This window comes from Lynx canadensis, chromosome D2 (genome assembly GCF_007474595.2).
Source record: "Lynx canadensis isolate LIC74 chromosome D2, mLynCan4.pri.v2, whole genome shotgun sequence".
Lineage (NCBI taxonomy): Eukaryota > Metazoa > Chordata > Mammalia > Carnivora > Felidae > Lynx > Lynx canadensis.
In genome coordinates, this window is record NC_044313.2 from 61,735,558 (window position 1) to 61,762,322 (window position 26,765).

Below are 26,765 nucleotides of genomic sequence, written 5' to 3' on the forward strand. Positions count from 1 at the left end.
CCAGCTGCATGCTTTATATGTCCTTCTGTGTCAGGTGCCACTTTATCCGGCCCTGAATTTTTTTCTGAAACTTCCACCCTCTTGTCATTCATCCCTCTGCTTGTGTGCATTATTTTATGTCTGATTATTAAATCTCTGACTAACTGGGCAGGGTGGGGGTGGGACACTGCACTCCACAGTGTCCTCATTAGTCACGTGTTCAGCCCCTTTTCTACTCAGTAACCTGTTCTCCACACCCTCTCCAAATAAAAGACAAAGGTGCTAAATTATCTTGAAATTCTTTTAAAATTCACACAATCGAAACGTGATATGGATGTCTCTAGCCTGTAACAACAACAGCACAACAACAAAAGTGAACTATTGTATCCAAGTACTTGGAGATCTCATCTAGAGAGAGAAACATTTTAGAAATAGGTCGCAACTCTTTAAGACCCAAGCTAACTTTATTTTCCAACTTGATTTAAAATATCCCATATAAACCCAATATATGCTTTCAGAAATTTTTCTGCATTGATTTTAAAGCAATAATGTTTAGTGGGAATATCAATGTTTCTCTTATACTCTGTCTTATCAGAGTATTTGTTTCGAGTCTTCTTATAATAAAAACATTAAATATCTAGTTCACATCATACTATAATAATAAAGTTCTGTAAAAACTGCAGGGAAATACATCTTCAGTGAGATTCCATCATCCCTTATTAATGCCATAATTGAGGGCTATAAATCTGTTTCTTATACAATTCATGCAATAAAATACTTAATGGATTGTGAATGACGTGTTATAAAACTAGACATTAAGTATTGCAATTTATATTTAAATGTGCTTCAGACATAAATAAATGTTCTATAAATAGCAGGCTTTCTCAAGTCAGAAGATATAACCTTCCATTTATTTCTAGCAGCCTTGGGAGCAGAATCATTACAGAGTGTATTGTTGTCACCAAATTGTTATCGTATTTTGAATGAGATTTTGTTTTTGTTTTTGTTTACATTTAAAATCGTTTATGATTATCAAATTGTTCAAGGGCTATTCAAACAAAAGCAGCTTCAAGGATTGCCTTTATAAAGTGAGCCCCCTCAGAGAATGTCAGAATGTTCTCACCTGCCCTGAAACTGTTTTGTTTGGCATTAGTGTCATTGGTTGGTCCAAAATGAAGATATGATGGAACGATGGAATAGAGTAAGAATAGCGCATATGGAATTACACAATTTCTACTCTCCAGACTCCTTCTTTGTTTCACGTCTTCTTTAAATGGCCATTTCCCTGGGGGGACATCACTATGGCATTTACCATTAAATAAACCTGCAAACGAGACACAATCTCTTTGGCTAAGGCAGGGCAAAGTGTACGTCACATAAGTGCTACTCTGTGAAAATTAATTTCTAGATCCTGCCCGAAGTTTCACGCCATTTCTGGTTTGGCATCTGGTATGGAAAATCAAATGGTAACACTGGAGCATCTCTCATATCTATTGTGATGCCACACCTTGCCTTTGCGTTACGGGCATGTGTGTGATTGTGTATGGGGGTGTCTGAAATCTGGTCTCTGACTTTAGAAAATGTGGCAGACCTGACCTCTTCAATCTATCCGAACGACTACTGACTCACTACATAAGAGGGGAGACAAGCATTGGTCCACTAACATTTGCAAGATGAGAAACACCAGTTAAACACCAACCCTACTACCCTAGGAAACTGAACGAGCCAGCAATCGCTAAACAACACTAGACATAACGTAATGCCATTGCAGAGTGCCACATGTTGAGTCTAGGCCTGAGACTTGATTCCACATTAATTCCACTCAGTATTTCATGGCCAACTACTCCAGAATTATAAGTTCTCATCTTAAAAGTTGGAGTAGAAAAAGGCCAGGGAAATTGGAAATGAACTCTAACATCCATTCTAACATCGACATACTTGGATCCATGAGTCTGAATGTTTCAGTCCTATCTATGTCACCCACCTACTTTCTTACTTTACTAACCCCCATGCTAGTTCTACCTTTCCAACCCCAAAAGTAAATTAATCACTTTGGAAGATGTGTATACTGTCATTTCATATTTTTCAAGGAATACATTCCCTAGTATGGAGGTGAAAACCTCTGTCTCTGGCAATATTCTGCTCTGCTTTTAAAAAATATGACCAGGTTTTGGGGCGTCTGGGTGGCTCAGTCAGTTGGGTGTCTGACTTTGGCTCAGGTCATGACCTCACAGCTTGTAGGTTCAAGTCCCGCATGGGACTCTGTGCTGACAGCTCGGAGCCTGGAGCCTGCTTCGGATTCTGTGTCTCCCGCTCTCTCTCTCTGCCCCTCCCCCACTCACACCCTGTCTCTCTGTCTCTCTGTCTCCCTCTCTCTCTCAAAAAAAATAAATAAACATTAAAAAAATTCTTTAATTAAAAAAATAAGAAATATGATCAGGTTATGTGGAAGTAGACGCCAGTAAACAGCACCCACAGCCATCACTCCGTCCCTAACGATGTCTGGGCTCTCCTCTCCTGCTTTGCTCTCTCTCCTCCCTGCTTTTCTCTCATGTCATGGTTACATGCCACGCATGGCTCCAGTAATCAGAGGGACAATAATATTTGTAAATCATATCATAGTTTACAAATGCCAAGTTCAGGTATAGTAACAGACCCTTTAAGTTACACATTACATATCTCTTTTTTGGAAGTAATAAGACAAACTTAGACATATACATTGACTCATCCGAGATCTACCCACTCAAATATGTGCTCTGTAAGAAGGAATTCTTGTCTCTTTCCCGTTGCTGTGCCCTAGACATCTAGAAGAGCAACTGGCATGTAGCAGGCATGCAAATACTACGACTAACAAATAAATAGTCGCTTGAACAAATCTCACAGCTGATACGTGACACAGAAACACTGATTCCAGGTTTCTCAGTCCAAATCTTATAAAATCTGGTGTGTTCAGAAAAGTACAGGTGTTTGAGTCACAGAGATTGCCTCAGTTATAGATGCCAGCCAGCAGTTATGTGGGCTAAGTAACACTAATCTCTGTGCCTCTGTCTTATCACCTGTAACATGGGCCTGATATTTGTTGACTGGATATAGAAAGTTAAAGATATAGAAAGTTAAAATACCAGGCACATCATAAAGGCTGAAAAGAATCTTAGATTCGTTTTTTTTTGTTTTTTTGTTTTTTTTTTTTTTTTTTGGCATACTACCATCTTTTTTCTGACCTTATTTATTCTTCAGGCTCCAATTCCTTTACCTCTAGCAAGCATACTCCACTAGATAACTCAAGATAATTTAAGAAATGGCAAAAAGGCTACCCCTGTTCCCCACGGCTACCATGACAGATACAGAACCTGAGGAAATGCCTAGGACAGTTCAAGAGGTGCAAAAAGACGGTAATCCTAGCACCCTGTGAAAATGAGTCGCAGTCACTATATTTGTTCTTATACAGAGCTTTGTTCTTTTTTCAAACATTCATTTCATAGTGCGGGTTCTGAGGATTTCCCCAGATTAAAAAAGAAAAAATCTAAACCCCCACACCCTTTCATTTTAAGATTCTCTGTTGATGTAGTAGGTTCCCTTAAATTATCCTGAGTTGCTGAACTTTTTATTGGCCACCAGGCTCCCTGTCCTGCTCTTCTCTTTATCTGCAGCCCTTTCAGGCTGTCACTCAGAAGATAGAGTTGTTGGTGCTCTTGGTTTTCCAGGTTCTGTAATCCTTAGTGGTGATCTTTTTCTCCGCTCTACTGACTGACTTATCTTTGCCATAATAATGGCTTTCACCTTTTTGTCTAATTTTCAGAATTGATCTTTCTGCAGTAGCGGTTTTATGTTCCCACGTTTGGCCACTTGACCTTTTGAGTGGTTGTCCTTTTATGGGCTAATAACCAGTTTGAGGGGTTAACCTGCCATTGTTATTATGGGCAGATCCACTGTTCTTCCTTTCTCCTTTATAGTGACTCTCCATTTGATTATTTCATCTCCCAATCGTCAATGTTATGTTTAAAAAGGACTTTTCAACATTGTAAATTTCCACATTATACTGTCTTCCTTTCATCTAACCTATATTTTATGAGGCTTTCTACCAGTGAAACATGTTAGTTAACTGAATCTAAAAGGGGATCTGCTCGACACCACTCTCTATCAAGGGAACATGAAAAACTCCCATCTGACCCATGCATATCGTTCTGGTTTCATCGAATCCTGACTTCAGTTAGAAAATCCTAGGAGGAACATATACTGCCAGGCCAATTTCACCAGACAAAGCAATGTCTTTACCTTGATCTTTGCTATGACTTCCTAACCATAAGCGAGGAAACTGGTGCTCAATTAAAATTATCCATTTTAAAATAAGTTTGAGCCTCTGACAGGCTGAGAAATAGTTATCTCTACCTCAGAATCTTCCTGACTTCTCTACTCCAGCCCACTCCAACCTTTACAAGTTTTCCTCCACCCCCAAGTCACTAATGTTGAAAAACCCCATCCTTCCTTCTGACTCTCCTGAATATTCCACCACAGTCCCCCTTTCAAATGTGCCCTCGGATATAGCACCACCTGAGGTACAACTTTCCTGACACCCCTCCCATCAAAATCTATCACACCATTCCCCTATTACTCTCTTCTTGTCCTTCTTGAGTCATTAAGCAACTCAAACCTAAATCTCAATTTGATGTTAACAGCCATTAATGACTTCAAAGGTGACTTCACTGTATTTTAAGGGGGCTTCAAAAGTCTTACCCTGAAATGTTATAAAATTGTGGGAATTTCAGGTTCCATCGATGGCAGAGGAGCAAAGGAAATATATACGGACGATGCGGTTCCTCAGGTCACCTTCCAATCACACTACGGAAAAAGCTTATGCTTTGAGCCTGAGCATGGCTTCCCCTGCTTATTGTAGACTGAAGCCGAATAACTATATAGTCTGAGGGGATTATTTCCAGTGGAATCTTGATGGACTAATCAACCTTCTTACCTTTGGAGGCAGAGTGATTATGAGTTATTAGCTGAATCTCTGAATGCAAAAAGACGTTGCTCTCTGAAGGGGAATCCAGCCATTGAGACATTAAGCAGAGCATTTTTTAAAAGTCAATTAAATAAAAGGTTTAAATTTTCCATATAGTTTGAGGGGTTTAAATTTTTAATTCAAACTAATTTATCGAACAATGGCACTTAAGAAAATGGAATGACGCAAGGGGACTTTTATCCGATGATAAGTGGATAAGAGAGAAAAATGCGGACAGATCAGCAGAAGTTATCTAAAAGCCGAGAGGCAAGCAGGAGCAGAGCCTTGCAGATCCCCAAGCCCAGCCAGGGAACAGAGATAAATGGGAGCAGAGATCAGAAAGCACATCCCTACCCTTCTACCCATGGTGAAAGGAGACTCACGGCGTGTGAGGTACCTGTCTCTAATCACATGTAAAACTGCAAAACTTGCAGGGTTACTTTGATATGAACAAGGTTAATGTGCTACTCAAGATTAATTGTGACTTCACTAGGAAATTTATTGAGTATGAGGGAATCCGAAAGTGAGAGGAGAACCAGAAGCCTTGTTAGAGATTTATCACGGGAGGGTGATGGATGAAAGCCTTCAGGAACCAATAATAGGATTTTAAAGATTCACATAAGCAGCATTAAGGAGATCTCTGGTGCTTACCTTAGACAAACTAGAGCTGGTGGATGGATGAGTCCTATGGTTAGAGCAGCCTCCGAGTGCAGCTGGCACTTCTGGAGGGGGCCTCAACAACCGTCTGTGCTCCGCTTACGTGGGACTCCCGGGTGTAGTTGTCTACGCAACATGTCTACAGATTTAGTTTTAGATGGACCGTTACACAAACAACAAAGAACACAAAATAACCACCAGCAAGGCCGCTGATGAGTATAAGCATGGAATTCCTAGTCAAACAGATCTGGGCTGAAGTCTCATCTACACCCTTCATTCATTAGCTGCACGGTCTCAGGCAATTCACCGAACTTCTGAAATCCTCTATTTCCTCGGAAGACGGCAGACAAAATAATTGTCCCAACTTTTATTTTTGTTGTAATAAATGAGATAATGGTTTTCAAGTGATTAGCAGAGTGCCTTTTTTAATGTGTACTTATTTATTTGGGGGAGGGAGAGAGAGAGAGGGAACCTGCAGGTGAGTGGGGAGGGGCGGAGAGAAAGGGAGAGAGAATCCCAAGCAGGCTCTGCGCTGACAGCAGCAGACCGCCTGATGCGGGGCTCAAACCCGGGAACCATGAGATCATGACCTAAGCTGAAACCAACAGTCAGAAGCTTAACCAACTGAGCCACTGAGGTGCCCCTAAGCAGAGTCCTTTAAACTAAAACAAAACAAAACAAAAAAACCCAAAAAACAGGAAATGAGCTGATATTGTTGGAACCCTTTTCGCTGCTGTTGTCGTTCTTGATGATAGAAGTAAAAGCAGTGGGTAGAGAAACTAAATAAAGGAGCTGTGGGCTCGAACTGTGAAACCCAGTGTACCCATCACCGCCACAAGCATATTCTGTGAAATAACCAGGAAATATATGTTGTTTTTTTTCTTCCATAGATAAACAGTCAAGTATTTATCCCCATCTTCTTCATCAAGAGATTTATGGGTCATGAAAAGTGTCTGTCATTACTTCATGTAAAAAATGGTACAAGTTTATCTCACTTTTGTAATTCGCTGCAGTTTTAAACGAGCTTGAGGAGGCAACCCGGACTGGATCGCTCTGTTACAATGTGTTCCTTTAGGGGGGCAAACTTCTGGAGAGATTGCGCAGATGGCTAATACATATGTGGATTCTCGTTACCTTCAGTTTCAGCAGGGAATGTACTTTAATTCTGTTCATAAATTTTACATTAAATATTGTCTTTGAGGCCTGAAGTTCTCCATGCTTTTACTGAACAATCCATTTTTTTTTTTCTGCTTTATACATTTTGCAGAAGGGTGAATTAAAATGCAAAGGAAGCTTTCGGTCAGGATGACTAAAGTGGAAGATTGTGATCACCTTTAATTGTGTAAAGTTTATGCAAGGAAAGCTGCTTATTTTAAAGTTTATTTATTTATTTTGAGAGAGAGCAGGGAGGGTCAGAAAGAGAGAGAATCTCAAGCAGGCTCCAAACTGTCAGTGAGGACACAAACCATGAGATCATGATCTGAGCTGAAATCAAGAGTCAGAGGCTTAACCAACTGAGCCATCCAGGCGCCCTGGGAAGCTGCTTATTTAGATATGATGTCTCAGGCTAACTCACTAGTTTTCCAGCCGCCTGCCTTCCTCAGTTTCTCTTAGTCTTGTTTACCGGTCCCTCCTCCTTTCCTTGACTTTGTTCTTGTCTCACTCTACACTTGGCTGGTGATTTCAGCATCTTGATGGGTGAACATCCGTAGCCCACTCTATCTCCCTACCTCCAGACACATCTGTGCCTAACAATTAATTGGAGATTCCTCAACTTCACTTCTCAAAGGCAACACATATTCACTCAACAATTATTAAGAGCCTACAATATGCCAGGCCATATTCTAAGCCAAAGAGATACACTAAAGCTTATAATCAACCGAAGGAGAATGTTAGTAATCAAATAGTAGTAACACACCAAAATACTCAGCCTGCAGCAGATAATATAAAGGGAAAGCAAAAATTACTATAAAACATTTTAAAAGGAGAGAAGACCAAGCCAGGAAAGACTAGTTATCTTCTTTTAATACTCCAAATCTCAATAAATGGTATCACCCTACCCCCGGATGTTCAAGCCAAAAACTTAGAAGAGACCCTTCATTCCACCTCTCCCCACTGTTTTCATATCCAGTTTGTGAGTAAAGCCTCTCAAGTACAGATCTTGAATGTTTTCATTCAAAATATTGAATTTTTCACATTGGTTCATTTCTCTACACCTCCAAGTCCAAGCCAAAATTATCTTTCCTAACTGGGTGTCCTGCATCAATTTTTGGCTGCCTCCAATCTAAGGTCCACAATATCAACCAGAGTAATGCTTTTAAAAATACAGGCAGGAGGGGCGCCTGGGTGGCTCAGTTGGTTAAGTGTCCGACTTCGGCTCAGGTCATAATCTCACAGTTCACGGGTTGGAGCCCCTCATTGGGCTCTGTGCTGACAGCTCAGAGCCTGGAGCTTACTTTGGATTCTGTGTCTCCCTCTCTCTCTGCTCCTCCCCCATTCACACTCTGTCTCTCCCTCTCAAAAATAAATAAATATTTTTTTTAATTAAAAAAAAATACAGGCATAAAATCCCAATCAAAACTACACTGGCATTTTTCTCAAACCTAGAGCAAACAACCCTAAAATTTGTATAGAACCACAAAAGACCAGAATAGCCAAAGTAATATTGAAAAAGTAAACCAAAGCAGGAGGCATCACAATTCCAGACTTTAGCCTCTACTATAAAGCTGTAATCATTAAGACAATATGGTATTGCACAAAAACAGACACATAGACCAATGGAATAGAATAGAGACCCCAGAATTGGCCACAAATGTATGGCCAACTAATCTTTGACAAAGCAGGAAAGAGTTTCCAATGGAAAAAAAAGACAGTTTCTTTAATAAATGGTGCTGAGAAAATGGACAGCAACATGCAGAAGAATGAAATTAGACCACTTTCTTACACCATACACAATAATAACCTCAAAATGGATGAAAGACCTAAATGTGAGACAGGAAACCACAAAAACCCTAGAGGAGAAAGCAGGCAACAACTTCCTTGACCTCAGTCACAGCAATTTCTTGCTCAAAACATCTCCAAAGACAAGGGAAACAAAAGCAAAAATGAACTATTGGAAACTCATCAAGATAAAAAGTTTCTGCACTGCAAAGAAAACAATCAACAAAACTAAAAGGCAACCAACAGAATGGCAAAAGATATTTGCAAATGATATATTGGATAAAGGGTTAGTATCCAAAATCTATAAAGAACTTACCAAACTCAACACTGGAAAAACAAGTAGTCCAGTGAAAAATTGGGCAAAACATGAATAGACACTTTTCCAAAGAAGATATCCTGATGGCCAACAGACACATGAAAAGATGCTCAACATCACTCATCATCAGGGAAATACAAATCACAACCACACTGAGATACCACCTCACACAACTAAAAGTGGCTAAAATGATCAACTCAGGAAACAACAGATGCTGGCAAGGCTGTGGAGAACTGGGAATCATCTTGCACTGTTGGTGGGAATGCAAACTGGTGCACCCACTCTGGAAAACCATGTGCTAGTTCCTCAAAAGATTAAAAATAGAACTACCCTATGACCCAGCAATAGCACTACTAGGAATTTACCCAAGGGATACAGGAGTGCTGATGCATGGGGGCATATGTATCCCAATGTTTATAGTAACACTATCAACAATAGCCAAATTATGGAAAGAGCCTAAATGTCCATCAACTGATGAATGGATAAAGATGTGGTTTAGATATACAATGGAATACTATTGGCAATGAGAAAGAATGAAATCATGCCGTTTGCAGCAATGTGGATGGAACTGGAAGGTATTATGCTGAGTGAAATAAGTCAGTCAAAGAAGATAGATATCATATGTTTTCACTCATATGTGGATCTTGAGAAACTTAACAGAAGACCATGGGGGAGGGGAAGGGGAAAAAATAGTTACAAACAGGGAGGGAGGGAGGCAAACCATAAGAGACTCTTAAATACAAAGAACAAACTGAGGGTGGATGGGGGAATGTGGGTGATGGGCATTGAGGAGGGCACTGTTGGGATGAGCACTGGTGTTGTATGTAAGCAATGAACCTTGGGAATCTACCCCAAAAACCAAGAGCACACTTTACACACTGTGTGTTAGCCAACTTGACAATAAATTATATTTTAAAAACAAATACATGCACGAGGGGCACCTGGGTGGCTTAGTCCATTGGGCGTCTAACTTCAGCTCAGGTCATGATCCCACAGTTCATGGGTTTGAGTCCTGCATCAGGCTCTGTGCTGACAGCTCAGAGCCTGGAGCCTGGTTCGGGTTCTGTGTCTCTATCTGTCTCTGCGCCTCCTCCACTCATGCTCTGTCTCTCTCTCTCAAAATTAAATTAAAACATTAAAAAATATTAAAAATACATGCATGATTTTTAGCCAGTGAAGATAGCTAGGGAGAAGATCCTGGGGCTCGCCTCCTTCCACCGACACACCAAATGTGCAGCAACACATGGAACAACTGCCTCTGGAAAAAACCTAAGAACTAGCTGAGCAACTTCTAGACAGGGGCCACTGGAGAAGGAGAGAAGGCCCACATGGAAGCAGGTAAGAGAAGCTGGGACATAATCCACCATAGACCCCTTCCCCAGTGCAATGAACCACTGTTGAGAGGGAACTCAAAACCAGAGATTCTCCCTGAGGAGTGAAGGGTTTGAACCCACACCAGGCACCCTCAGCTTTTAAGACCTGCATCTGAGAGACAAGTCCCCAAAACCTATGACTTTGAAAACCAACAAGGTTCCTGCCCCAGACCTGCAAGTCCATACTGAACAGAGACATGGCTCTTAAAGGCCTCAGACTCACCTGCCCACGGCCCAGCATAGAGGCAGCCAGTCCAGATGCACCCAGAGTTCTTGCTGCTATTCTTAAAGCATGGGCCTTATGGGCGGGCATCTAATTTAGCATACACTTAGACACCTTTTCTTTTTCTTTTTTTTTTATTAATTAATTAATTTATTATTTAATTTACATCCAAGATAGTTAGCATATTGTGCAACAGTGATTTCAGGAGTAGATTCCTTAATGCCCCTTACCCATTTAGCCCATCCCCCTACCCGCAACCCATCCAGCGACCCTCAATTTGTTCTCTGTATTTATGTTTCATCTGTCTCCCTGTTTTTATATTATTTTTGCTTCCCTTCCCTTATGTTCATTTGTTTACTATCTTAAATTCCTCATATAAGTGAATTCATATGATATTTGTCTTTCTCTGTTTAACCGATTTCACTTAGCCTAATATACTTTAGTTCCATCCACATAGTTGCAAATGGCAAAATTTCATTCTTTTTGATTGCCGAGTAATTCCCTCTCTCTCTCTCCATATATATATATATATATATATATATATATATATACCACACTTTCTTTATCCATTCATCAGTTGATGGACATTTGGGTTCTTTCCATACTTTGGCTATTGTCAATAGCGCTGCTATAAACATTGAGGAGCACGTGCTCCTTCAAAATACACATCTGTATCCCTTGGGTAAATACTTAGTAGTGCAATTTCTAGGTCGCAGGGTAGTTCTATTTTTAATTTATTTTTTTAAATTTTTTTAATGTTTATTTATTTTTGAAAGACTGAGAGAGACAGAGTGCAAGCAAGGGTGGGGCAGAGAGACAGAATCCAAAGCAGGCTCTAGGCTCTGAGCTGTCAGCACAGAGCCTGATGCAGGGCTTGAACACATGAACCGTGAGATCATGACCTAAGCCAAAGTCAGACGCTTAACCAACTGAGCCACCCACACGCCCCTATTTTTAATTTTTTGAGGAACCTCCACAATGTTTTCCAGAGCCGATGCATCAGTTTGCATTCCCACCAACAGTGCAAGAGGGCTCCCATTTCTCCACATCCTCACCAATATCTGTTGTTTCCTGAATTGTTAATTTTACCCACTCTGACCAGTGTGAAGTCATATATCAGTGTGGTTTTGATTTGTATTTCTCTGATGATGAGTGACGTTGAGCATCTTTTCATATACCTATTGTCCATCTGGATGTCTTCTTTAGAAAAGTATCTATTCATGTCTTCTGCCCATTTCTTCACTGGATTATTCATTTTCTCGGTGTTGAGTTTGTTAAGTTCTTTAGAGATTTCTAACCCTTTATCTGCTATGTCATTTGCAAATATTTTTTCACATTCTGTTGTTGCCTTTTAGTTTTACTGATTGTTTCCTTCGCTGTGGAGAAGCTTTTTATCTTGATGAGGTCCCAATAGTTCATTTTGGCTTTTGTTTTTCTTATCTCCAGAGACATGTTGAGTAAGAAATTGCTGCAGCCGAGGTCAAAGAGGTTTTTGCCTGCTTTCTCCTCGAGGATTTTGACGGCTTCCTGTCTTACATTGAGGTCTTGCATCCATTTTGAGTTTATTTTTGTGTATGGTGTAGGAAAGTGGTCCAGGTTCATTTTTCTGCATGTCGCTGTCCAGTTTTCCCAGCACCATTTGCTGAAGAGATCGTCTTTATTCCATTGGATATTCTTTCCTACTTTGTCAAAGATTAGTTGGCCATATGTTTGTGAGTTCATTTCTGGGTTCTCTATTCTGTTCCATTGATATGAGTGTCTGTTTTTGAGCCAGTAACATATTGTCTTGATGATTACAGCTTTGTAAGGTAGCTTGAAGTCCGGGATTGTGATGCCTCCAGCTTCGGTTTTCTTTTTCAAGATTGCTTTGGCTGTTTGGGGTCTTTTCTGGTTCCATACAAATTTTAGAATTGTTTGTTCTAGCTCTGTGAAGAATACTGGTGTTATTTGGATAGGGATTGCATTGAATATGTAGATTGCTTTGGGTAGTATCGATCTTTTAACAATGTTTGTTCTTCCGATCCAGGAACATGGAATATTTTTCCATTTTTTTGTGTCTTCTTTAATTTCTTTCATAAGCTTTTTACAGTTTTCAGTGTATAGATTTTTTATCTCTTTCCTTATGTTTATTCCTAGGTATTTTACAGGTTTTGGTGCAATTGTAAACGGGATCGATTCCCTGATTTCTCTTTCTGTTGTTTCATTATTAGTATATAGAAATGCAACCGATTTCTGTGCATTGATTTTATATCCTGCAACTTTACTGAATTCATGGATCAGTTCTAGCAGTTTTTTATGGAATCTTTAGGGTTTTCCATATAGAGTAACCTAGAAGCATTTTTGATGGCAGGTACCATGTTTGCTCTTTCCCTTTGCTTCACTCTAGCCAATGGGTGCACCTTTTTTTTTTCTTTTCCCACCAACCCTCTGCAGTCATGTCTATACATTCTCCCTGCTTCATTCCAGCTAGCAGGCTCATCTTAGCACTGCAGCCAGCAGGCACCATCTCTCTCTCTCTAATGCTAGAGTTTTGTTTTGTTTTGTTTGTTTTGTTTTTCTGAGCAGGTGCCACTCACACACTGGAGCAGCTGTGAGCAGCATCTTTGTGCCTCCCCTTGCCACTCTCCAGGGGGCTGCTATCTCCCGGAAGGAGCTTGAGCACAAGCCCCAGGTTTCCCCAAACTCAGCTGCTGTCCAGAGAACACTTCCTGATTACCTGGCTCCAGAGATCAGGTGTGCTTGCCATCCCGGGTTCCATAGACTGTAATAGTTGGAGAGACAGTTCTTGGCAGACCACCATATCTAGGTGGTGGATAGCAGGTAGTCAACTGAAATGCGCCCCCAGCCTTTCCTTGAAAGAGGCCTTTTTGCTGGTCACAGAGCTTCATCCTGAAAGGGGGGCTTCTGGTTTGGCACATAACTAGGAATCTACTGGCCTTGCTCCGACACTGACATAGCTGAGGAGAATCTGGCCACTTGGAGCCTGTCTTCTCTGCCAGTTGCTCCCTGTGAGAAAGACAATATGGCCGAGGCTCTGAGTAACCACAGCTATAAAGTTCCAATCACAAAAGATACACTCTCTATAATTAGCACTGCCTAGAGCATACCTTAAAATCTGCAAGCAGCCCACGATTCCACTTTTGGAGATGGAGTAGAGGAAGACGGAACTATCTTAAAAATATTTTCTGTTATTTCTAGGAGACCATGTAATGTACTTCATAATAAACATATGTGTGTATATAAATATGTGTGAATTTGTCTCTGTGGGTGTACATATGCATATATGGAGGTATATTCATATATATTGTTATATACTATGTATGTGTATGTTACATAGAGACACACATACAACCCTACCCACTCCATATACACATATATGTGTATATATATATATACATATACACACACACACATATATATAATGTGTGTGTATTTGCACAAAAATTATATATAATATATATTATACATGTATTTGGGTGTTTGACATAAGACTAACCTGCTTTGAAATGGAAAATGACCGGGGCACCTGGGTGGCGCAGTCGGTTAAGCCTCCGACTTCAGCCAGGTCACGATCTCGCGGTCCGTGAGTTCGAGCCCCGCGTCAGGCTCTGGGCTGATGGCTCGGAGCCTGGAGCCTGTTTCCGATTCTGTGTCTCCCTCTCTCTCTGCCCCTCCCCCGTTCATGCTCTGTCTCTCTCTGTCCCAAAAATAAATAAAAAAAAAAAAAAAATGGAAAATGACCAAATTCCAGTATAATTTAGCTCAAAAAATAGGTGAAACCCATATTTATTAAAACATAATTTGAGATGTAAAATGTTTCACTGTTATTTCAGGCCCAGAAGTAATAACTATTTCTAAATCTTTACCGTATACTTAAAACTGTGCCAGAGCTCATTGTGGAGAATAGCTATTTATTAATAATAAATTATCTAAATTTTTGAGACTTCACAGTAAGTAGAAACCTAAATGACTTGTCAGATGAGGTCTGGGAGAATTTCTAAGTAATGATACATATAATTGAAATAAGAACCAACAAAACAGTGCCCGAATCAGCTTCAGTGGGAAATTTACTCTCTTGGTAGGGAAGTTAGGGTTTGGGAAGGGAAAAGTGACCGCTAATACCATGTCCAACCAACAGCTCCATCCAATCTGCCTCCATTTATTCACTTGAACTAATCTTTCAAACAAGGAAGATCCAAACCATTGGAATAAATCTCAACAGATTCTGGAAGTCTAAACAATTATGAGCAGTGGAACTAAAAGTGAAGGTCTCATGGAAGCCTGAGAGAGTTCAAAGAATGTTATCGAATTCCATTTTTTATATTTTTAATTTCTAGAAGGAAAATTGGCTACAGTTAGCTTGGATTTAAGTGATTTTTTTTTTCCTCCTATTTATCTGGACCTTGAGTTTGGCTAGTAATACAATTGCATAAAGTTACTTCCCTTATGTGTGCTGAAAAATTCTAATCTGCTGCTAAATTTACACATCACAGGAGAGTCCGCAGATCAGTGTTTTAGAAGGGTAGGCATAATAACTTTTATTTCTGGCTTTCTGTTAGAATCACCCTGTATTTAAAATAAAATACAGATGCCTGGACCATATCTGAGAAGTTCTAGGCATGGAGCCCAGATATGTATATTTCTTTAAAGTTCCAACGGTTATTTTGATGAACATCCACCATTAAGAACTTATGATTAGATGATCTCTAAGGTCCTTTCCAACTGTATAGTCTACATTTTTTTAAACATTCACTTAAAATCAATTTATGTTTTCATAAAATCATATACACTCCTAGAGCAGTCAATTGTGAGGAACTCTCTAAAAAAGTTTCAAAAGTAGTTGTAAAAGACAATGCTTTCACCTGGGTGGCTCAGTTGGTTAAGCGCCCGACTTCGTTCAGGTCATGATCTCACACTTCGTGGGTTCGCGTAGGGTTGACCACTCAGAGCTCGGAGCCTGCTTCAGATTCTGTGTCTCCCTCTCTCTGCCCCTCACCCCTCAGTGTTCTGTGTGTGTGTCTCTCTCTCTCAAAAATAAATAAACATTAAAAAAATTAAAACAAAAACAATGCCTTCAAAACAAGTAAAAGTCATCAGTGGCTTAAATCAATAGGAGAACTTTTTCTTCCAAATAAGAAATCTGAAGGTGGGCAGTTGGTGTTGACTCAGAAGCTTGGTGAGGTTGTGATGATCTTCTGGTCACAAGACCGTTTTGCAAGTCCAACCATCTTGGCTGCATTGAAGGCAAGAAGAAGAGAGAAGTTAAATGATGGGCAGCCACAACCATGTCCTTTAATCAGGAAAGCAAAAACCTTAACAAGTAAAGCACTTTCTGAATCAACTTCTGATGAGGTCTTATTGACAGAACAGGTTCCGAAGATCAAGTCATGTTGTAAGACATCCTGAGAATTGGCTTGGACCAGCCATAATCTAGTGCCAGGGCCAAACACACTGCAGCCACTCTAGCTAAAAATAAATTAATAATAACAATAATAGTAATAATAATAAAGAGGAGGAGGAGAAGAAGAGGAAAAAGGTGGTTCTGGTTAAAAAGGAAAAGCTGGACATTGAGTAGGAAAATGTTGGAAACTATTTTAAGTCAACTCTGATGGAAAAAAATCAAGATAAAGTTCAATTATATTTTGGTATAGAAGATAATAATAATCTACCATAATATATGAAAAATGTTCAGGACTTTATGTAATTGCTGATGAATAACTTCTTATGACAAATGTGACATTTTGACAAATATAATCATGAATATAACAAGTTTGTATCTTATCTTTCAGGGTAATTATTTTGAAAGACAACATTGATTGGATGCATATGTTCTTGTGTTACATCATTTCCACTGCATATTTAGTATATGGCCATTATTGTTTTACCCTGTGAAACCAAGATATTCATCCAACAGGAAATAAATCAGCAGAAGGTATAACTGCTTTATTAAAGTCACCCAAAGTAGGGGGCCTAGGTGGCTCAGTCAGTTAAGTGTCGGACTTCAGCTCAGGTCATGATCTCAAGTTTCGTGAGATTGAGTTCTGCGTGGGGCTCTATGCTGACAGATCAGAGCCTGGAGCCTGCTTCAGATTCTATGTCTCTCTCTCTCTCTCTGTCCCTCCCTGGCTCACACACACACACTCTCTCTCTCTCTCTCTCTCAAAAATAAATAAACATTAAAAAAATTAAAATATAAAATAAAATCACCAAACGTATTTTTAAAATGGTGTTTTTAAAATCCCTCAAACCTCATTGTTCAGTTTTGCAACAGATATTAAAAACCTTAAAACTGGGCACATATTATTGGCTTCAGCCATTTAATTTTTTTCAAATTGGAAATGAATATAAAAACTATCTATAAATTTGTTATTTTTAATAGCATAAATTGTTTTAACTAGTTTAACTGCCCAATAATAATGGATTATTATACAAAATACACATCATATTATCATAGGATGGAATACTAATTCCTTGCTAAAATTAGTTAATAATTAAGGAGGCTACATGACCTGGAGATGATAAGAATATATTAAATGAGTAAAAAAAAGTACCTAATTATGGTGCAGTAGGTTCCAAATTCTTTAAATAATGATTGAATTATTGAAAACATACTATATATGACAGGCTTAAGACTTTGCATGTATTTCTTTCATTAGAGTCTCACAACCCAAAGGGGAAGGTTATATCACCCTACCACCTTACAGATGAAGAAACAGGTTTAGAACAGTTATGGAATTTACTCAAAAACACAATAGTTTACCAATGCAGAACTAGGATTTGAACCCAGGAAGTCTGGTTTCAGAAGATAAGCTTACACATCTACAATAATATATACCTAGAGAAAAAAATACCAAAAAAAAAAAATTGCACCAAAAGGATAACAAACATTGTGTCTGGGGAGTGAAATTACAGTATGCTTTTTATAGTTTCCAAAATTTTTAGAGTATTTATTAACTATAACCAGAAAATACAATGATTATTTGATAGAATTTCAAATCCAATAATTGCTTAATAAGTGTTTTAACCTAGTTTGATAGGCTAGCAAATAAACCAGTGCTCTACTCAGCAACTCCTAATAATATGAACTCTACAAAATGTTACTCCTCATCACTGAGAGATAAGAGCTTTCTAAAATCACAACTCATGAAAGCTAACAGTTTCATGCAAAGTATCTCCTATAAAATCGGCCTTAAGATCAATAATCTTACTACACAGACATCATAAAGTTAATTTGTTGGAAGGAAATAAAATTCATGAAGGCTCATCTTTTGTTTCATGAAATCAAGAGAAAGGAAACAAAAAATCCAAAAACTATGTTTAGAAACCAAATACATCCCATTGAACGAACTGCTGTGCATCCAATAAAAGAACCATGGAAATGTATAAATAGTGGTTTATAAAAATATTTCTAAGATATCGGTATCAAGTATATAAAAAAACAAGAATAAAAACAACACAAAGAGAAAATTCTCAGATATTTTTAAAACTTCTTAATATATAAATATATATGCATAAATAAATAGAAGATGGCCTGAAGATACATTCTCAAAAACTTGTAACCTAAGGGCATAACACATCCCTTCCAGGGAAGGGAGTGAAACTGAATTAGAAAGACAAGCACAAGGGAAGAGCTTTTAGCTTTTACTGTGCATAGGACTGTTTTATTCCAAGTTTTTAAAATAATGTATTAAATGTATTTATATTATGCAATTTTGAAGAAATGTAACAAAAGTATATTCTTAAATTTGCCATTACTCACAGTCATCATACTTACCATAACTTCTTTGTGTTGTCGTTTTATGTATCTCAATAATAACCCCTTTATGTACGTATTTGTCCAGTAGAATTTTAGAAAAAACACAGGGAAAATTTGTTTCACTCCATAACTTTAATGGGAGCAAAACTGAATATATTTACGTTTGTTTCTAAAAATAAAGGAAAATTATTGTCCCGTACGCAAATACTGTTGACTATTAACTTCTACCACAAAATGAATATATGGATGTAAACAATAAAAATAGGTAAAGGAAAGTAGACATAATTTATAATGGAAAACTTGTGTTATACTCTGCGCAGCAAGACAATTCAGACATTTTGTTTGTGAAGTTGCATGCGTACCTACTAAGCCCATTTGCCCCAGTGCAAAACTATTCTATCATACTTTTTCTTCTTTCAAAAGCATTGCTTCCCAATTAAAAATTGGAGAGAAAAAAAATCAAGTATAAGATCCCTTTTTTCCTCTTTTTGAAAAGCCTAAACTACTTTTCATAATTTACAAATGGATGAAACCTTAGAGTCGGTATCAATGACTAACCAGGGGGGAAAAGGTATTACAATGTATTTAATGTGCACTGAAGAACTTCAAGGTAAATTGAATATAATTATTTTATCCCCTTGTTTATTTTCTAAATAGTACAAATAATTATAAAATTTTCCATAAAATTTTAGTGAAAAAAGAAACATAAAGATGATTTAACAGATAAGAAAACTGAGGTCTAGACAACAAATGATCTAAGGCTATAGAGCTAATTACTGTCAAAGCTTGGATTGTAACAGAGATGCTCAATTTAACAGATTGTGTGTTAATAGATGGAGCATCACTGGAAATAAATTTTTATGAAAAAACTCGCGCCTATTGAAAGATCATGGTTGACTTAGATATAACAGCATACTGATGTAATCTGTGGCAAAAACAAAACACTTGGCTAAGATCATCTATTTAATATTGTTAAATACTAAAAAGCATGATAGTCAACATATATTCAGATCTGTTCAATAAGTACATATTATAAATTCTACTATAAATATATTTTAAGGAGATCAATAGTTCAAAAGATGTGGCTCTAGAATGATACCTGACTGAAAAAGTTTCTTCTCCACATATCTTGCAATAAGTTAAACATCAACTTCATGGAGAATATTGTAATATTGCTGGTTAAACTGTGTTTCTGAGTGTTCTCTTTTTTTGTATGTAACTATGATGGCTATATATTAAAAGCTTGAGAAAATCTATTAAAATGGTTAATTTTATGTTCAGCAGTCACCATTATATTTTCAGTTCACGGTTTAACACAAGTCTTGCCTACAATATTTAAAATGGGGATGCTTATTTCTATAGAGATATGATAGAACAATTCTAGATTGATGGTAATCTTGAAATAAAGAACCTAAAAGTCCAGTGGCAAACAATGCAAGTTTCAGTATTTCTGCTCAATAAATACTTGATCAAATTCTAAATTTAATAACTACCTTAAGTTCCAGATGGAAAATGAATTAATTAACTTGATGGAGATATCACCAAAGTCATTTCAAAGAACATGGGGTTATTTTTAACTTTTTGAGGACCTTCCATACCGTTTCCAGAGTGGCTCCATCAGTTTGCTTTCCCACCAACAGTGCATGAGGGTTCCTTTTTTTCTCCACAACCTTGCCATCACCTGTTGTTTGGTAGTGGTGTTGATTTCACCTATTCTGACAGCTGTGAGGTGATACCTCATTGTAGTTTTGATTTGTATTTCTCTGATGATAAGTGATGATAAACATCTTTTCATGTGTATGTTGGCCATCTGTATGTCTTCCTTAGAGAAATATCTGTTCATGTCTTCTACCCATTTCTAATTGGATTATCCATTTTTGGGGTGTTGAGTATTGGGGACACAGGAGCAAATAATGCATACCAAAACCCCTCCTCTCATGGATTTCCCATTGCAGTGAAGGAGATAGACATAGACAAAATAGAAAGTAGATTACAGAGTACATTAGATAGTGATGGATATTGAAAAGGAAATATAGCATGTTTATTTCCAGCTCCCTCCTTGAACCATGGAGAGTGCAGCACTTCTTAGTAAGGGACTTTGTTTGTTTGTTTACTTAATAATGTAATAATTTTGTTCTAAATCTTTCTATTTCTGGGCTGATTTGAGCTAGCATTTCTTGACCTTTTCTGCTTATTTATATTCCTATTATAGCTTAATCGGGAGCTTACATTATCCAGATTCCCAAAGCTTGTTAGGAGAGTAAGAATGTCTTTAAATCTCGCTTTCATATAAATTTACTACCACCATCGCCTCCACTCCCCAATTGTACTGGCACACTTCCTTGCCCTTTCGAAGAGCTTAGTAAATGCTCAGGACTGTACAGATACAGTCTGTCTTGGATATCCCACTGAATTTGCCAAGAAAATTTAGGCTGAGAAAGTCAAATTATACAATGGCCTGACCCCATCAATTAAACATTATGCTTTAATGGGTAAAGCATAATTATTTAGCTCCAATAAACAGAAACGTCCCACTACTCTAGAGGATGGGTGTGGGATCCTATACAGACAACCTTCAGGGTAAAAGAAACACTGTAGAGTTTGTGGTTAAAAACAAGTAAACAATAAACCTGAAGTGCCAATAGATCCAATCTGTTATTGACTAACTTGTGACCTCACTGATAAAAGGAGACTGTCTGCAACCCATACCTTAACTCATTTCATGTGTAACAAACATATTTTTTTTCCTCTGACTCCTAAGGATCAGGAAAAATCCCAGATACTGAGTCAATAAGACACGTGTCCTTTCTTCCAGAAGTTCACAGAAGGATACAGACACCCAAGTGAAAAACCGCAATGTCTTATCATAAGCACAATGGTAGGAGACAAATAGGAACCTATAGGACCTCAGACAAGGAACCTAAACTAATTCAAAAGGAGGCTGAGGAGGGAGAGACAGAGCACTCAGAAAGGATTTCCTGGAATTTCCTTGTACCTGAGCTGTGTTATCCACATCAAAGAAGAAAGAAATCCAAGGAAGAAATGAAACCATGTGGTACTCAGAATACACTGTTGAGCAGGAGTAAACTGGACATACAGAGTGGTGAAAACTTAGCCTGAGGCAGATGTGGGGACCAGATCCTAAAAGCTTAGACTTCATTCCATAGGTAATACCTAACACATCTTGTGTTTTTAGGAAAAGAGTAACTTGCTCAGATTTTCATAGGGTGGAAAATGGATTTGGAGATTATTAGTTTAATTCTGGAAGAACATATTAAAGAACATCAGCAGGACTTAACAATTGATTGATACGGGAGTAATAAAAGGAAGTCAAATAAAACTGTCAGGCTTCTAGCTCCCATTGTGACTAAAGAGCTCTTGAGGGTGGGGGGATGGTCTCAGGCAAAGGATCTTGAGCTGTAAACACAGTCTTTGAGTTTCATGTCACCTTTCCCAAACACGGCCCTTTCAAGGCCATCCAATCTTCATTTCAATCAAATTTCATGAGGTTACCGAATTTCAATGATTTAGATACAAATTGTTCAGACTAAAATGCAGGAAACACAATGGAATGTACCCTGATTTCCCTTAGAGACAGTTCTATAAAGACTTCTATTACAAATGAACTTTTCCCTTGCTCACTGTGTAGAACATAAGGGGTGCTGGTACAACCAGTCAACTGGGCGTATAATTAGATAAATAATGGTATTAGTCATTACGTACAATTAAAAACAAGAAAGAGAATATATTATTTGTTACGTTACTTTATTCTCATGACAACCCATTAGGCAGATATTATTTCCAATTTACAGATGGGGAAAATGAACTTCATAAAGGTTAAATAAACAGTCCTACATGACATTGAAAGTCAGTAGTAGAGGTCAGGATTTTTTAAAGAGGAAAAGAAAACTATTGTTGATGAAAGGCCCAATTTACATCTAACCCTCACACTTTATATTTGTTCATTCATTTAATCACCTGGGGTTGGCGTCACTGTTTTGATGTTTTCATTAGGTATTATAACAGAAATTGGCATGCTCTTGAAAGAGGTGTTTCAGAAATCTGTAAATATTTCACTCAAATTTTATTTTATGTTTTTTAAACCAATTTTTAAAACTACTATAAACAACATGTATGCAGAAATCCCAAATTATAGTACATTAGAAAAAAAATCAATATGTTAATGTTCATTTCCAGGTTACATTATTTAGTGGCAAACCTCCAACTATAAGTTCTCTTCTAATATCTACTTGAAAAGTATACTGTGATTACAAGGTATTATTTTTAAAAAAAGAAACTATCATGTTCAGCTACTTATTTGTGTGATTGGCAATTTTCTCCATATTGTGTAGCTAATATAAAATAAATAAAAAATTGGATGCCAAATTAGATTGTCATGTTCATCACAAAATCTGTCATTAGGACATTTAAATACATTATACTAAATGCATTTTAGGAACTGTATTTTACTAAAACATGACTTCTACCTGCTGTATAAATTGGGATTTCAGATAAAATTTCATTTGACTAGAGGAATTTCTGCTTAAAACAAACTGGAAGAAATTTCTAAAGCATTGTAATATACAATGTTTTCCTTGTGAAAAATGTTTCTGTTTGGTTAATCAACATGGCCTCAGTTTCATGCCTAGACTCATAATCCACTCCTGTGCTGTTAGGAATGCTCCCAAAGGTAGACTATCTACTCTGAAAGCTAAAGACATTTTCCAATGCCTGAAGATGACTTCATTCTGTTTCATGATGTTTCAGATGACTTCTGTTTCATCTTTTTAATAAATTTTGGGTTTTTTTAGTGTTGCTCATCTCCACATAAATTATATAAAATTGAAGATTTTAATTCTAGTTGATTGTATGTTTATGGTTGGTATTTCCCCTTGGGCACAAGTTTAATACCTTTCCCATTTTCCTTAACACCTAACATTTGGAAAGATTTAAGAATCCAATAGTTGCTGATAGAGTTTATATGGCAGATCACCAAAGGAAAATACTGCTATCTAAAAGCAGACTTTTTTCCCTGACATTTGAAGTTTTTCATGGCCGGACTTAAAAAAAAAAAAAAAAAAGTCAAATTAGACACTTGCCATAGCATTTCAGTCACTTTGTTCTTAATTGTCTCAGAAAGAGATTTGGATATTCAAGAATGTCAAAATACACACACACACACACACACACACACAGCCATCTATTTCCATGGATGAGAATATTCAGTTAAGCCAGCTAACATCCTAAGAAATCTCCCCTTATAAAGTTGTATACCAAAGCAGTTATAGCAGATGGTAATGGTGGCCTGGCTGAGATATACTTTGAAGTTATCATGACTTTGAAATATTTTATGCAATATCCGTTATGACTCTTGACAAACCCTAGACTTCTCAAAGGCAGGAATCATCCCTTTGCCAACCACAGAATGACAAAACCAGTGCTCTGCAATGAGTGGGCATTGAGCAAGGATTTGTTTATATGATTTATTTAAGACTGTTCACCTAACAAGGAAACCTTCTGAAGCCAGAAGCCCTGGGTATAGCCTAAAGTGAGCAGATCTTTGGCAGCCTAACGTCGATTCAAACTACTTACAGCTTTAACAAATGGGAGCCTGCTCGTCTCTTTCAAAAACCTATTGTGGTCTTGCCAGGTAATACTCAAGCCACTTCAAAATCACAACCCAACAGACAGGCAGTCTTTTGGGGACTCACATTCTATTTCCTCATTCAGTCCTCTTTCTGTTGTCCTGGTAAAGTGTCTGTCATTTCTTCTTAAAGAACAGTGGGATGAAGGAACGTGTGGTATTGATGTCAGAACAGCTGTCTTCTCTTCAACTTCTAGCCTTGCTCACCTGGGTCGAGAGAAAAAAGCACTGAATTATCTGGGGTGAAGCAAACGGTGTGCACAGGAAGTACAGAAAAGCTTGGGGAAACCTGGAATGTTCAGAAAAAAGAAGAAAGCATTCTGATGGCACGGACAAAATACTCTTCTGTTCTTTAGAGTAGACTACTGTTAACACCAGCCCTCCAGGAAGATCCGCCTCTGGAACCTCGTACCCCTTCCTTCAGGAAGGAAGTACCACAGAGTGCTGTGGGAAAATGGAGATGCCTCCTGTCTTTCCTGCGATCCTAAGAAAAGAGATTCTCAGGTACTAAGATTTGCATGCAGGAGGCTTAATTAGGGATGTGTTCTCAGGAACAACGGTGGGGGAGCAGAGGAAGCAGGATTGAACGGAGAAGACAAACTGACACGTGGTTCTAACGGTAGCCTTGCCGATCATTCAAAATCCACCTCTTGGAAGTTCTCCAGAGGTGTTCTGACTGAGACAAGAGTCTGAACCTTTGTACTGCCCAACAGTGATCAATCACTGGATGCGGGCTGCTCCTGCAGAGGGGGCGCCACCCTGGGCAAGGCAGCCTCCTCCATCAGAGGTCAGTTCTCAGGAAGGGATGTGGTCTTAGAGTTACCAGCAGCCAACACTGCCAAACACTTAGGAATAAGTGCCTCGTTCCTAAAGGGGGATCTGGGTGGTATGACATGGTGTCACTCCCCCACTCAGCCATAGTACTTAGCACAATCAGTCGAAATGATCAGGACTGATTCTGAGCCTATACTGGCTGACACTATATTTCACCCTTTGCCAAACAAAGTCCTAACCATATGCCAATCACTCCTCTATGTAGATTATTTTGTTTTCTCTTCTCAACCCTGGAAGTCTTATTGGTTTCCATGTGTACCTACAGAAGCTATGGCTTAGAAACATTAAATAACTTTCCCAAGTTAACACCACTTAATGAGGGCACTAGCAGGGATTGAGAGTTAGAGTTTTCTGAATCGGAAGTGTTCTGAACCAATCTGTAGCGTTCAAGATCATATTTTGTTGGGATGGTTGTGTTTTCACTCTTGACAATGCCCCCGATATTTGGGGACGAGTGGTAAAATGTGTTTACATACAAGGAATTTAGGTTGCCGAAAAGTTACAGAACTGTACCCAACTAGGTGCCTCAGCACACTTTCCAAGCCAATGAAAGAAGAAGAGGACTTCATACTAGCCAAGTGAGCTGAATTGATATAATTGATCTGGGATTCTAACAACCGAACGAGTAGACTGAAGCAAATGAAGCAAAAGTGCTGGCCGTAGGATTTCCTCCAAAAATAGCATTTACAAGACTCTTTCCCCAAACTTCCTTCCTTTGTGTCCTCTCCCCCACACCATAACCCAGCAGATCCACTGAAGGTCAGGAACATGATTTGAATGGTGCTCTAAGTCACAAAACCAGCTTCAGTTGGCTCTTTTCATTTGTCCCATTGTCTTTGCAGTTATTTCCTTTTTTGTCTCCTGACTTCTTCCCAGAATAACTACTGCATCTAGTTCAAAAGCATGTCAGAGCAGATATTTCTCATCTCAACTACACAGAGGTACTATGTAATTACAGAATGTACTGGAAGAACTTTGGAGGAAAACCAAGATGTTCATTTAATAAGAAAAAATTAAACAGAAATAATCAAAACAGACCATTTTCAAAATGTTTTTCAAGCATGTGTGCAGGATTATTTTCCTGTTAACAATTACAATGCCACATTCCAGCAGGAATTTCCAGAATATTACACATATATTGACAGTCTCATTCCCTGACAATGGAGAACAGTTTGGACCTGGACACCCTCTCCAAAACAGAACAGAAGCAACTAGCTTCCCCCCCCCCTTTTTTTAAAGTAATCCCTATGCCCAGTTTGGGGTTCAAACTCAAGACCCTGAGATCCAGAGTTGCACACTGCATCAGCTAAGCCAGCCAGGCACTCCTGGCTTCTCCCTTTCTAGTTTTTGCCCATTCCCACCAAGACAGGAATATTCTGTAAACAAGCAGAATTACCAAACCGGGCAAAATTTGCCCACTCGTAGGAAATAAATATGGAGAAGAGTCGAGAGATTATGTTTTTCTTTCCTTATCTGACTTAAGTTAAAAAATTCCATATAAGAGATGATGTACCCAGTCTAGAGCCAAAATACAGTAGAAATTCAATAAATATTTGTTGAGTTCGTGAATGTGTATCACCTATTCCATGAAGCCCCTCTATTTCCCCTGGGAGAATTAATCCTTCCCTCTTTTGTGCTCCGACAACATTTTGTGCATTTTTATACTATTCCCACAAACTGACTTTTATTATATTTAGTAAAAATACACTGTTTTTTCCTCTTGCCTTAAAAGCAGGAACTGGACCTCATTCAATCTATAGCCTACATTTTGTCCTGTGCAGGGCAGAACTCAATATCAATGTTTTATTGACTCTGATGACCTACCATTTTAGGACCTATCAGTGGGATTGGCAGGTGTGCCAAAAAATTGCTGCTGGGGGCAATGGTGACACTTTATCTCTTGACAAGGGAGGTGAATTCAATTCCGCTAGTGCCCATGACAATTTATTTAGCACCCCACAGCACACTCGTCTCCTTTTGGCATTGCCGTCTTCGCCATGCCGTTTGCAAGCAGCACACAACTGTCAAGCTGGAATCCACTGGT